We start from the raw sequence: 14,737 nt of genomic DNA on the forward strand, positions 1-14,737 counted from the left end.
ATGCGGTCAATAAATTTGAGTTTGATAAGAGCAACCAATTTAAGACCGACCAAGAAAGATGGTTTTCATATAAGTGACTGACTAATTTAGATAAAGAAAATATGCTAAACTGGTTGTTTATACTAGCAAAGTTGCAACTAAGCCCAAGTAGAATTATGATAAGGGATTGTGAATTGTAAAAACACTGTCATTATTTTTATTATGGAGAAACCAATAAATATGATGTTATATTTGTAATACTCAAAATATGGTATCTTAGATATAGATTGCCCGCTGTACTATTTCGTGAAATTTGGAAAACCCTAAGCAAACCTAGATTAGAAATTTTGAGTTGTAAATGCTATTTCTGATACTGATAAGACGGTACTAATATTTATGTTTCCACTCAATTACCTTGTAATATTAAAGACATATTAAGAATATTCAGAAATTATGTAATTAATTTCAACATTGTTTGTTCATAAGGAGCAGAAATCCAGGCTATATCTCATTTACCATTATTCATTAATAAAAGTAATATTTATTTACCTTGTTTGCTTCTGAAGATAATGCTTGTCATGTGGTATACCTCTAAAAGCTATAAAATCCACAGAACTATGATTTAATTTGGTATATGTTTAAGCACCACAATGTACTGGTTTGTTACCAGTGTTTTGTATATATTCGCTTTCTGTACAAAGGATATATCACGCATTAGTCTACAGTTACAAAAAGTATCCGAACGGACATAATTTTTACAAATCGAAAGCACTTTTGTCTGGAGATGAGTGATTGTTCCACTTCAAAGGTGGGGTCGATCCCATCCACTTAAAACAAAATTAACGTACAAAATGCATGTTAACAATATTTTCCAAAACGCGGTTTTATACTGTTTTGTTAAGTAACTGTGTACTAGATGTGGAGTGACCATGTGATAACTGTATAAACTCTTAACTTAATTCGCTAAATACAATTACTTTATTAATTTACATTTATCCACGAAAGAATTATGAGCATAAAAAATGCAACCGAACAGAAACTTTTATTAATGTTATACATTGTCAGACAGCTTGTATAAACATGCTTTTGTTAAATTTCACTTTTGATATTGTCAATACAGAACTAGTTTCCTTCTTGCTTTTTCCCGTTCTTTTTCGTGTAGTCGTACACTTCCTAATTCACTGAATGTCAGACCCATCGTTTTTCTATTAAGCAAAACCACGGAGGGCATATCTACAGGGGATATTCGCCACAAGGTTTAGGAATTTGCAGGATCATCGTGAGAGGCTCCATTGGAGAAAAACAAACTGAATGTCTTGGGAGTACTATTCTGTTGCTTCATCGCCACAAATTCAATAGAGTCCAATATCTGAATAGTGCAATAAAGATGCAGGAGGACGTCATTGGAGACGCATCAAAACGAAAGAACTCAACTTCCCCTGGCAGTCCAGCAGGATTAAGATCCAGCTGTTGGCTGACTCAAGTACATCCAGACTTCTCCAGGGAAAACCATTCATCATCCAGACCATTCCTCATTCTCAGGCTAGTTTCGTCGTCATTCGTTTATCTATTAATCATAACCTATATATCGTTCTCTCACCTTTTCCCAAACTGGTCATTCTCAAAGTTAAAACATTTGAATTTTATTTAAATTCAATCATAACTCTTACAATTATGTACCGTATTGTGCACTAGTTTCATCACGTGGTGGACAAACACCGTGCACGTGGGTTTTCTCCCGTTTCCTCCCACTTTCTTCATTCTACCATTTCATTCATTACTCATAATCACCGTCTCCTTTAGCCTAACCGGCATAAGCGTGGGACATAAAACGTAAAGATTTCGTTTCATTTTTAGTTTAATCCCAAATTGTTACATGCATTTAATGAATAGTTTAGAAATTATTCTGAGTTACGACTGATGACACAGCACCGGTACATTTTATACAAAATTAAAACTATTTTAAAATGTGTATACTTTTATAATATATTCAGTACACATCAATTTCTAAAAAAAATAAAAATTTGTCTCAGTTTTAGATTTTTTTTTTTTTTACATGCAGCAAATGCTTTAGGTTACTTGTAGAACAAAATACAGTTTCATAAGTGAGTGCAATGTGATACTTCTTTTAAAGTTATCTCTATTTTCAAATCTGTACCAGATGTTCTACTTAGGAACTGTACTTTTGGAAACTGCTTTATTTCCATGGAAATACTGTTGAGTTTTAGTACAGATATACTGTATCTGTAAAAGTGAAGAACATCACGATCCATATACTCATATTACAGTTCTAATCACTCCCCTACCAAAAATGGGATTATCATTTACATTTAGGTCGCTTCCATCAATTTTAATATATTCTAAAACTTACCTTTGCGAGGTATAATAACTAAATTCGTGAAACTAAAATATCATTTTCTTAAAATAAATATAAAATAAACTTATTTTGTGGTCCTTTTTGTGTACACTTCTCGACAGTTTACGCAGTATTGACATTTATGCGGCAAATATAAGCTGGTTACTGACAATTGACGTATTTGGTAACAAAACAACACTCCAAAGGAAACCAGCCAGCTCATTTTCCTCATCTATGAATAATAAATGAGATCGTTTGAGAAAAAAATACGATCATATCTGTAGTTTTATAAAAAACGGAAGTATTGATTTTGGTAGCACAATTCTCAGCTTCTTGATACTGAGCTTTCGTGTACTGAGGTTGCGTGTTGGCTTCTATTTTCCTGACTCTGAAATGAAACAAAGGATACATGTCTTATCACTGTTTATATGAGGAACAAAACATACGTTTATACGTATCTACTCTTGGAACTTACAGAATTATTGTCGTTTAAATTTAGGTCACCTACCGACATCTTGATAGTAATAATAACATAACAAATTTTACCAATTTTAAACAAAACTAAGACGTTTCTAAAATGTTAGCCACAAATCACTATGAATGGTGTTTCAAGCAATTTCATTGATGATATGACTAGCAAGGCTATATATAGGGTGTAATAAAATTAGGTACACTTTTACATATGAAAATCAAACTATATTAGAAGAAAATTGACATAATTCTAAAAGTTGTAAGATTGTGATGCTGGAGTAATGGTATTTGTTCAAAGTTGATGCATGAGAGATACATCGCAGGAAATTCGGAAAATAAACGTAGCAAACATATAGAGTATTTGATTGATTTTTTTTAAAGAAATGGTAGGCCTATACATAAATTTTTTCCATATAAGTTGTTACTAATTTCTTGGTAGAAATATATACTGAGGTGAAACATTTGTTATATATAATGCGAAATCCAGCACGCTAAACAATGATTACATATTGATCTAGAGTAACTTTCCGTGTCCTAGATTGTAATATTTTTCATAGGTCAGCTCATTTGATTTTAGCCTTGGTTTGAATGTATCAAAAATTTAATACATTTTGATACGGACTAACATAGTCAATTGTTTAATAATGAATGTAATATATTACTTCTTTCAATCACACATGTTACATGATATTTTGTTAGACTAGCAGAAAAAATACAAAAATTATGTACCGGTACGAATTTAGAATTTAATACATGTTTAATCCAAGATGCAATGTAAATTTCTCTAATCTTGTGTAAAATATTTCAAATTAGTAGTAATATGACGCATGTAGTATATATATATATATATATATATATATATATATATATATATATATATATATATATATATATATGTATGTATATATGTATACATATATATATATATATGTATATATATATGTATATATATATATATGTATGTATGTATATATATATGTATACATATATATATATGTATATATATGTATATGTATATATATACATTTTTGCTCTCTTGAAATGTATGATTTCATACAAAACTATGTCTAACATGTCCGCTTTCCACAGAAGTAGCTAGTCAAATGATTTGCCTGTTACAGTACATGTGCTTCCACTTTATTGCAAACCAGAGGATTATTTATCCTCGAGAAAACTAACAGAACTCACGCCTACATGGTCTCTTTTATAAAACACCATTCTTTGATCAATAACAATGATGGACATACTTAGGAATGTGATAGATTCTATCAAGGCAGGCTACTTCTGATGCAACTACATAATGCAGGGACTTATATACATACTGACTGTTATTATTATTGGCTGTAATGGAATAGAAGAAGAAGCAATAGTATTGCGTTAACAGTAATTTATTTGAAACTGTATTATATCAAAGAAAAATACATTCTTGTATTTCACTAGTGTGCAATACTCAACGAAAGAAAAAAAAAACAAAATTGGAATCATTTCACTGTAAATTGTTATAGATTGGTAAACCTAATACAAATATTAAGATATTGCTACAGTATGATTCATGAAGCTACAGAAATAATCACTGATTAGAATAATGGTCACACTTTTATATACGCTACTTCATGAATGCTAAGAAATTGCACCACTTTTCGTAATAAATCATAACATACATTCAATGAAGAAATAAAACGTAATGCATATGTAATAGAGACACCGTGGGATTATTCTAATGAAAAATGATAAAAATTACCCCACATGGAAAAATAATATAAATAGAGATGGTACCGCGGTCTCGTCTCGATAATTCGAGGCGAGGCCGAGACTGAGACAGACGAATTTTTATATACCGAGACGAGACCGAGACGGGCTTCTACATGCCGAGACGAGACCGATACCGAGACAGACCTCTATAAATCGAGACGAGACCGAGACGAGACCTTGGTCAGCCTCGGAAGTCTCGGTCTCGTGTCGAATATTGGCAGCTATTTTGCCTTTACTCAAAATTTGTTTCGTTGCTGTGTGAGATAATATGGGAATGGTTGACTGATGTACAGTGGCGTATTTAGGGTTTAGGTGTCGGGCTCAAGCCCCTCCCGAAATAAAATTCTAATCATTTTTTCGCATTGCACGTACAACACAAATGTTTCTTACCCGTTACTCAAGTCTTTCCCGAAACAAAACCCACTGCTGTTGTATATAATTTTCTCTCTCTCTGTCTCCCTGTATATATATATATATATATATATATATATATATATATATATATATATATATATATATATAGGGTGGTCGTGCATCAATGACTAAAATTCGGGACATGAATCTACAGGTTAAACCAGCAAAAAATGTCATATGAACATTGGGTGAGTGCGGCTTCGTTAGGACGCTAGAGGCATCTGAAATGTCACCTTCCGAGGCGGCAATTTGCAATATCGCAAGAACGGAGAGAAATACGAATGTCGAGTCAAAAATATCAAGGGAAACACCATCCGAAGAATTCAATTATGCATAAATGTTGGCGAAACAGTGGCGGCGCTAGAAGGAGGCACAGAGGAAGTGAATGAGAGATGGAGAAAAGTGAACAATTTACACTGAGGAGACGTTACTTGGAACATGCAGCAACAAATGTTAATGAACAAAGGCTGCAATGGCTACGCTGTAGGGACACTATGGGAGGCGGACTGTAGGAATACAGTATCTTTGTAACGGAAGGAGATAGGAATGTTGGGTCAAAAGATATATAAGGAAACCCCTTCCTTAGAATTCAATCTGCCTAAGTGATGGCGAATTAGTGGTGGCGCCAGGGGACACAAACTAAGTGAATGCAACGCGGAGAAAATTGAACAATTTACACTGACAAACTGTAGGAGCGCATGTTATATGGAACATGCAGCAATAAATGTTAACGAATAAAGTCAACAATGGCTACGCTGAAGGGACACTATGGTCGGCGGAATGTAGGAATACAGTATCTGTATAACGGAGAGAAATAGGAATGCCGGTTAAGAAGATATCAAAGGAAATCCCATCCGAAGAATTCAATTATGCATAAGTGATGGCGAAGCAGTGGCGGCCCAAACGGCACAAAGAAAGTGAATGAACCGTGGAGAAAAGTTCTAGCACAGATGTTGTTCTCGAATGAGGCATTCATACGGGATGCCATAATAAATATCCGCAATGTCCATCGATGGTTACCCAACAACCCGCATGCAATTGTAGAACAAAGCATAATCAGCGTTTTCAATTCCATGTGTTGGCTGGTATTATTGATGACGACGTTGTGAAACAACACTTCTTACCACAGCGATTGAATGGAAGCAATATCATATCTCCAGTTTCTGACCAAGGGCCTACCTATTCTACTTAAAGACATGCCACTGAGGACACGACAGTGTATGTGGTTTATGCATGATGGCGTCTTTTCCCATTCATGACCCGATATTCGTGCATACCTGAACAAAAAATTTCCACGCAGATAGATAGATCGTGGAAGCAAAGGAGTATGGCCTCCACGTTTACCCGATCTGAATACACTAGACTTTTTCCTGTGGGGTTACGTGAAGAGTCTCGTGTAACACGGCCCATGTATAACATTGAAGATCTTCGCTACCGTGTGTGAGCTGCATTTGCCACACTACGGCAAACTCCAGCGTTATTGCTAAAAGTCAGAGAATCCTCACGACATCGTGTAACTGTCTGCCTCGAAGAATAAGGAGGACATATTGAACACCTTCTTCATGACAGCATTATGTTGACCACGGCAAGTACAATACCTCTTGTTTTTACAGTACACTGGGCCTCATCTTCCGTACGTGTTTTATACGATTTGCACGTATCATCACTAATAGTGTTTAACAGTTTCCTTCTAGCTCTCATGCGCCGCCACTGTTCCGCAGTACGTGCGCATAATTGGATTCTCCGGATGGAGTTTCCTTTGATACCTTTTGACCCGACATTCCTATTTTGCTCCGTTACAAAGATACTTTATTCCTATATTCCACCTCCCATAGTGTCCCTACAGCGTAGCCATTGTTTCCTTTGTTCATTAACATTTGTTGCTGCATGTTCTAAGTAACATTCCCTCAGTGTAAATTGTTCACTTTTCTCCATGTTTCATACACTTTCTTTGTGCCCCCTCTAGCACCGCCAATGTTTCGCTATCACTTATGCATAATTGGATTCTTCGGATGGGTTTTGCTTTGATATCTTTTGACTCGACATTCGTATTTCTCTCCGTTCTTGCGATATTGCAAATTGCCGCCAAGGAAGATGACATTTCAGACGCCTCTAGCGTCTAAACAAAGCCGCATTCACCCAATGTTCATATTACATTTTTGCTTGCTTTTACCTGTAGATTCATCTCCCGAATTTTCCGTCATTGATGCACGACCACCTTGTATATATACATATATATATACAGTCGCGAATCCAGGATATGATCAAGGGAGGGGCTAAATCATACTTTGCCACTTTATCCAGTGTAAAGCAGGATTGAAGTTCATTTTATTGTGTATACCTGAGCGTTAAGGGGGTATATAGCCTCTATAACCCTTCCCTTGGATCCGCGCCTATGTATATATAATTTAAAATACTGAAAATTAGTACCATGTTGTGTGAAATCTTGAAGGGAAAATTCTTCCAGATACTCTGCAATACCACTAGATAAACAAGCAGTGTTGGCGACGCAAAATAAAGTTGTATTTTTCAAATTGCATTATGTAAGGTATTACCTATTTCTAATTTAGATATTAAATAAAACCACAATGCCACAGCCCCCGCCAAATGAACTTTGTGGTGAACAAACACCGTGCTCGTGGGTTTTCTCGGGGTTCTCCCGTAGCCTCCCACTTTCTTCATTCCACCATTTAACTCATCTCTCATCATCACCGTCTCCTTTAGCCTAACCTGCATAATCGTGGGACGTAAAACTAAAAGATTTCATTTCATTTTTTCACAATACCATATATAGATTATTCAGTGTAACAAAGGACAATACAGTATCACCCACATCAACATTTTAGAGATCTCTAATAACCCAAATGGATAGACGGTGCAATGCCCATAATTTGTATCTTAGCGTCAAATACTATGATCGTGGTATTATGTATTGCAAATGAATGAAGGATCAAAGTTACCAGAAATGGAAAATTTAACTTTTTCTAAAGACTTTAGTTCGAAAACGCGCTGACATATCCCGTCTCATCATGTAGATGCTTCCAGGAGACTTAAGTGTGATCATAATGTCATTTACAACAACTGTTATTTCAAACCGTTTCAGAGATAGCAATCACATGGATAGTGATTGTTATACTGCTTAAAATAACGTATTTGTGTTAAAGTTTTGTAATGATTGTTGCTTTAGTTTGCTTCTATAACATTACAACAATAATTTTTGGTGGTTTTAATTACAAGTCGCAGTTCCATTACTTTTAGTAGTGTTGCCAACTTAAATAAATTGCTAAATCATATTCTAAATACAGTGCAAATAACGTAGCTAAACTGCAAAATATCTTAAAATTACTCGTAATTTGTTTTATGGTGCAAGAATGTTTTCAAAAGATGATTTTTTTCGTAGTCTTTGTAATGCTAATGTTAATGTCAAAGTTTTGGTTCTACAAATACATGTAAATGTAAATTGTAACTAAAATTAAATGTAACTGATAACTTTTCAGTACCCTATTTGTTCCGCTAAGCCTTAATCCTGATGTACACAAAACCATGGTTTATTAAAAGTTTTAATTACACCCTAGTCACATTTCACTTGCTTTAGTTTGACCACTGACCACCTCAAACGCAATCCATACCATATAGTTATATACAATTGTTCTAGGACTTACCTTTAGTAATACACATTGTGTTGATTTTTGGTTTGTTTTTTTAGTTTAACGTCCCACGTTTATGCTAGGGTGTCTAAAGGAGACGTGGAGCTAATTATTATAAAGGAATCCGAACAACTTCTGTCGTTCAACTGTACCCCCACCGGTAATCGAATTCGGGACCACACCAACCGAAGTCAAGCGTGCTAGCCACTAGACCAAATGGGGGTCCTCACATTGTGTTGATTTAAATCATTGAGTCAGTGTTGTCAGATTTGAAGATCATAACCTGGCGTGTCTGTGCTCCAAAAGCTGCGGGTTTGAACTATTTTTAGGCCAAATATATACAGTAGAAATTAATTATTTGGCAACTAATGACTGATACTAATGAAATAATTTTTAACATGGGCTGGAAAATATGCTGGACATATTGCAAGAAATTATGATCGATGAACAAAAACAATTCTAGACAGGATACCACGAGATAAAAGCGCAGCCTGGAAAACGTCCTTGTACAAGAAGGTTTGACGAAATCAAGGACAACTGAGAAGTAACCTGAAAAAGAATTGCTCAGGATGGATAGTTGTAGTGAAGACATGGCAGGATCTCAACCAGCAGTGGGTTGATAATGGTTGATCATGATTATGATTGTGTTTTTATTATATCTGGACCTCAGAGATAAACTAAGCCAAGTCATAATTTTGTAAGTTTACAGGAGAAGCGAAAAACCGATTCCTTTAGTAAGACCGGTAGTACTGTTTTTCAAACTATACTAACTAGGGATGATTTTATACCGGGACCAAGTACCTGGAGAAAACATATATATCGTCTAAAAGCTCTTGCCATGACAAGTACGAAACCGTTTTCAAATCACGGCCAATCTCGCAAATTGACCCTATATGGATCCACTTTGTTGGTGTTTGTGACCTTATGTATGGTATATTCGACAGAAATAAAAATGAATATTACGATGCATCACACGTAAGCCCCTAAACCCATCATGTTCCTGTTTGGCTCACTGCTAGAACGTGACTCGAGTAAGGGTTTCATAATATAACTTTTCACCCAAACATATCAATTTCGTCAGTGTTACCAACAAATTCTAAATACAACGTGGCAGATGGTTTTTGTACCACTCGATGTATATCCATGTAAACGCGGCATAAACATCATTCGTCACTAGAAAAAAAATTACTTCGGACATATTCCCCTTACAAGGACCCCAGTTTATCAGTGTTGCCAACCAAGTATAAAAATAAGAAATTGTAAAACACTTTCCGTACAATGAGACGTTTATACACCAAGCTTGGCAGAAACATCACACGAATTATAACAAAAAGATGTTGAGTGTGGCCGTCTCCCAACCATTCTAGGTTGTCAGTGTTGCCAACAAGTGTAAACATCACAATGTTGAAGACGGCGTTAATGTCATTGAACGAATATATGACGAAAGTGATAGAAGCAGCATTGGACAATGGGAAAGATAGTGTGAGTGTCCCCATCTGCCAAGCACCTCAATGTGGCGGATATAATTAGACTGTGGTCCATTCTAGATTTGTAGTATGTTAGAGAACCCACAAACACCCATGTTGTCAGGTTTGAAAATGCAGTAGAGTTCATGCGAAAATCTTGAATGTTCGAGATTGGCAACACTGCCACACTGAGATGCTCGGTAGACGGGGACATACACTATTTTCCGTTGTCCAATGCTGCTTGTCATATATTCTTTCAATGGCAGTCACGCCATCTTCAACACTGTAATGTTTACACTTGTTGGCAATACTGACATTCTAGAATGGTTGGGAGACGGCCACACTCAACATCTTTTTGCTATAGTTCGTGTGATATTTTTGCCAAGCTTAGTGCATAAACGTCTCATCGTACGGAAAGTACATCTCATGTACGTCTCATCGTATACAATTTTTATTGTTATACTTGGTTGAAAACACTGATAAACTGGGGTCCTTGGAAGAAGAATATGTCCGAAGTAAATTTTCGCTAGTGACGAATGGTGTTTATTCCGCGTTTTCATCGATATGCATCGAGTGGTACATTAACCTCTGCCACGTTGTATTTACAATTCGTTGGCAACACTGACGAAATGGCTTTGTTCGGGTGCAAAGTGATATTATAAAACCTATACCCGAGTCACGTTCTAGCAGTGAGCCAAACACGAATATGATGGGCTTATGGGCTTACGTCTGATGCATTGTAATATTCATTTTTATTTCTGTAGAATATACCATACATAGGGTCACAAATACCAACAAACTGGCCCCATATAGGGTCAGTTTGCGGGTTTGCCTGTGATTTGAAAATGATTTCGTACTTCTCATGGCAAGAGCTTTCAGACGATATATAGGTTTTCCCCAGGTACTTGGTTCCGGTATGGTATCATTCCTAGTAAGTAGTTATAAAGTAATAGTATGCTTTTAGACTTAAATTATTACACCACAAGAAAAAACATAGTCTATGAAAAAAATATTGTTAACCCAATTTCGACCAAAAAGTGACTTAGCATAGTCTATCTCTAAAGTTCATATATAGCTACATACCGACACACACACATATTATATATATATATATATATATATATATATATATATATATATATATATATATATATATATATATATATATATATATATATATATATATATATATATAAAATCACTTTTACTAGGTGAAGTATGGTAAAAACGGATCCAAAATTTAACGAAATTCGTACAGCGAAAAAAATATTTTTGATTCCTCATATTGCAGCAAAACTACGAAACTTAATAGAATACTAGAAAGTTAAGAATCACTTATTTTGCTGAGACACACAAAATAGATATATATAGCTCGAATTACCTATATACTTATATAATGAGTATGTCCATGTTTCGCATGTAATTTTCAATCAATATAAAATTTCAACATAGTGAACGCACGATTAGTTTTCGCGAATGAAGACCACATGCACCGCTGAGAGCTCACGAATAAGCTTAATCTATGTTATTGTACTGGATATATGCTTATATAATACATTACGACTTTATGAACTTGTATAGGAAACAGAATGTACTTAAAGTGAGACTCGAACTATATGAAACATCGGACTTTGAATCTAACTTCATTGGTGATCCAACCCGAGATCACAGATAACAAAGATGAGTACCGTAGCTCAAACCACAAGGTTAAAGAAGTTCCTGTTTTAAAGTGTCAATTAAACACTAATATGTGAAACGGTAATAAAGCATTTGATCAATTTGAAACAAAATATAATGTAGCAATAATTTACTCTATTTGTTAAGATAATGAACGTTATATTCTGTTTTCAAAATGACGGTCAAAGCAGAATGTATTGTATAATAACTGAGAAATTGTAAATTTGAATTTCGGCGCGATTAAATACATTTGTGCTCCTATGTGATGCGTTATCCGTTATGAAGTATTGAACATTTTTTTTCAAAGGAAGGAAATAAACTACTGTATAGTACTGGAGTTTTATAATACAGTTTCATTGTTTAGGCAGTACTGAGGCTATTTGAGACAAAGTCTATTGCTGCAAGTGAAATATGGGTTACATTTATTGCTTTATCCCAGGTACGTTATACCCACTGATGGTTGAAGCTGGAACACACACATGGAAAGCATTAGCGATAGCAATTTAGCTACGACATCATACCGTAATTCTAAGTCAAGAATGAAGGCAAGAAATAAGAAGCGGAAACGCCAGACTGTATGATAATAATACTTTCACAATTTTAATTTCGCACTATTTATTTCGAGACTTTCGAGACGACACCGAGACTGGGCCTTCTAGACCGAGACCGAGATCAAGAGAAGCATCTGTTGACCGAGACGAGACCGAGACGGCAATTTTTGACTCGAGACGAGATCGAGACCGAGACAGCTACTTATCAACCGAGACGAGACCGAAACTGTATAAAGTATGTTCTCGTCTCGTGTCGATACCATCCCTAAATATAAAGAAAAAAGGAAAATGCAATGTCCAAAATATCACGTAAAATGGGTCCTCGTGGCAGGAAATATGAGTATCTGAGTAAGATGTTTGACATTTTGAACACTAGTATACTACCTGGATTTATTGTTCTTGTTGTCCACTATACTAGTGAGGAGTGCTTGGTGGATATTGTTCCACTCGTTTCGTAAGTCGTTTGTCAGTTCTTACACGGTTCGGGGACAGGGAGTCAGTTGAGAAACACATCTGCCAAGGGCATCCCAGGCATGCTCAATATGATTAAAGTAGGGAAAGCAAGTAGGTCATAGCATACGTATAATATCTTCACGTTTAAGTATGTCCGCAACGTGAGAGGTTTTGATTGTGCAACCGTTGTCGTTCATAAAAAGAAATTATGGACTTGAGGAAACGACTAACATGATTCAGAATATATCCCTGTAATACGGCTGCAATGTCACGCTACATCTGAAAGATGTGAAGTAGAATTCTGCAATCGTACATAATGCCTGCACACACCATCATGCTTTGGCCACGGCGATCATGTCCAGAAACATTATTTTGTGCTTACTGGTTTCCCGCTTTCTTCACAGTAACTGTTTTCCAGAATCACTTCTCACATTGAAACGAGATTCGCCGGAGAACATCACTATGGACCACTGCCGCTGATCCCAATCAACATATTCCTGACAGTACAGTAATATTACTCGACGATGGCTTGGTTGAAGTGTTAAGCATTTAACAGGCTCCCCTGAATACAATCCAACCTGATTAATTGCTGCGAAATGGTCCTGACAAATAAATATGTACTGGTAGCAATTGCAAGGTTTGCAGCTATGTGTCTCGAAGTTACCTCTTTGTTACTTTTAGTCACTAGGGATGCATACCGGTTGTCTTGTGGTGCTATATTCCTTTACTGATCACTGGTATGCTTTTGCATCGCATTCCTGCCGTATGTGACCTTTCTCAATCGCGAAATAACACTTTTTAACACCCCTCTTACTGTCACCACAGTAATGAGATTTTGACCAGATTCCAGCCATTCGTCTGCACGTCCATGATTATATAAGCTCAAATGCTACCTTGATGTACTTTTGCCCAACTACACTGAATTTTAAGGAAGTGAGTTTCATCATCTGCGGCGCCATTTACGCCAAACCCTCACTGCATACTCTTTGACTGAACACAAGCTTTCGTGGGCTAACTTTTATATGGATTACAGGTTCTGTTCAACTGCGCCCTTGATGGTAATTGAAAATTTGACGGTAATTGGTCGGTTGCCAGAGTGGTACGTTGCAATCAGTTGTTCCTTAGCAATTGCCAAGCAGTGAAAAAGATATGACAGTCTGAATGTTATAAACATAATACTACTGGCATTACAGAAAGTTCAAAAATGATAGTTTAAATGAATGCTTTACCATAAATAGAGATGGATCTTCTGCAAATGTGCCCCTATGCTTCTTAGGAAGAATGTGGGTAGTTGTTTTCGTATGAAATGTTATTTTTAACTATTATTGTTAATCAGTGTTTGATGATCTTTGCTGCATCTGAATGTATTACAATATTCGGACAAACGAATGTGATATTGTGTTTTCGGAATCCATGGTAAATGATTATTTAACAATCAAACGAATTCAACGCAGTCTCGGGATTCTAGGAAAATGCAATTCTTGTTGCTTTAACATTTACACAAAATACAACGAACTCTGGATACCAATACTACTACATATTTTCGTTTTCGATTCTTCTTCTGCAACTTTAGCAACCACTATAAACCAACCGGAACATGTTATTTGCACCTTCCTGGTTATATACCATATTTCTATACAACCATATGTTGTAAACATGACTAACAACCTATTCGTAACGATTGTATAACCTGCTTTTATATTGACATTATACAGCGTTTTGCGCTTTTTGATCGTTTTTTTTTATTTTTTGGCGTTTTGTCTGAGCTTTGAGTCATTGATATATTTCTAATACAATTATTAAAATAATTAAGAAAAACACTTAAAAATTAAGACATGATCATAAACTTTATTTTAAGTCATATTTCACATTTTAAGGTTGATATTCATCACTTCCAGTGTAATTAAAGTCATCTTTTATTGCTCAATATTAACTACTAAGTTAGAATATTTACGCGTTTACAAAATTATC

This window comes from Thermobia domestica, chromosome 3 (genome assembly GCF_964235325.1).
Source record: "Thermobia domestica chromosome 3, izTheDome1.hap1.1, whole genome shotgun sequence".
In the NCBI taxonomy this organism is placed as follows: Eukaryota; Metazoa; Arthropoda; class Insecta; order Zygentoma; family Lepismatidae; genus Thermobia; species Thermobia domestica.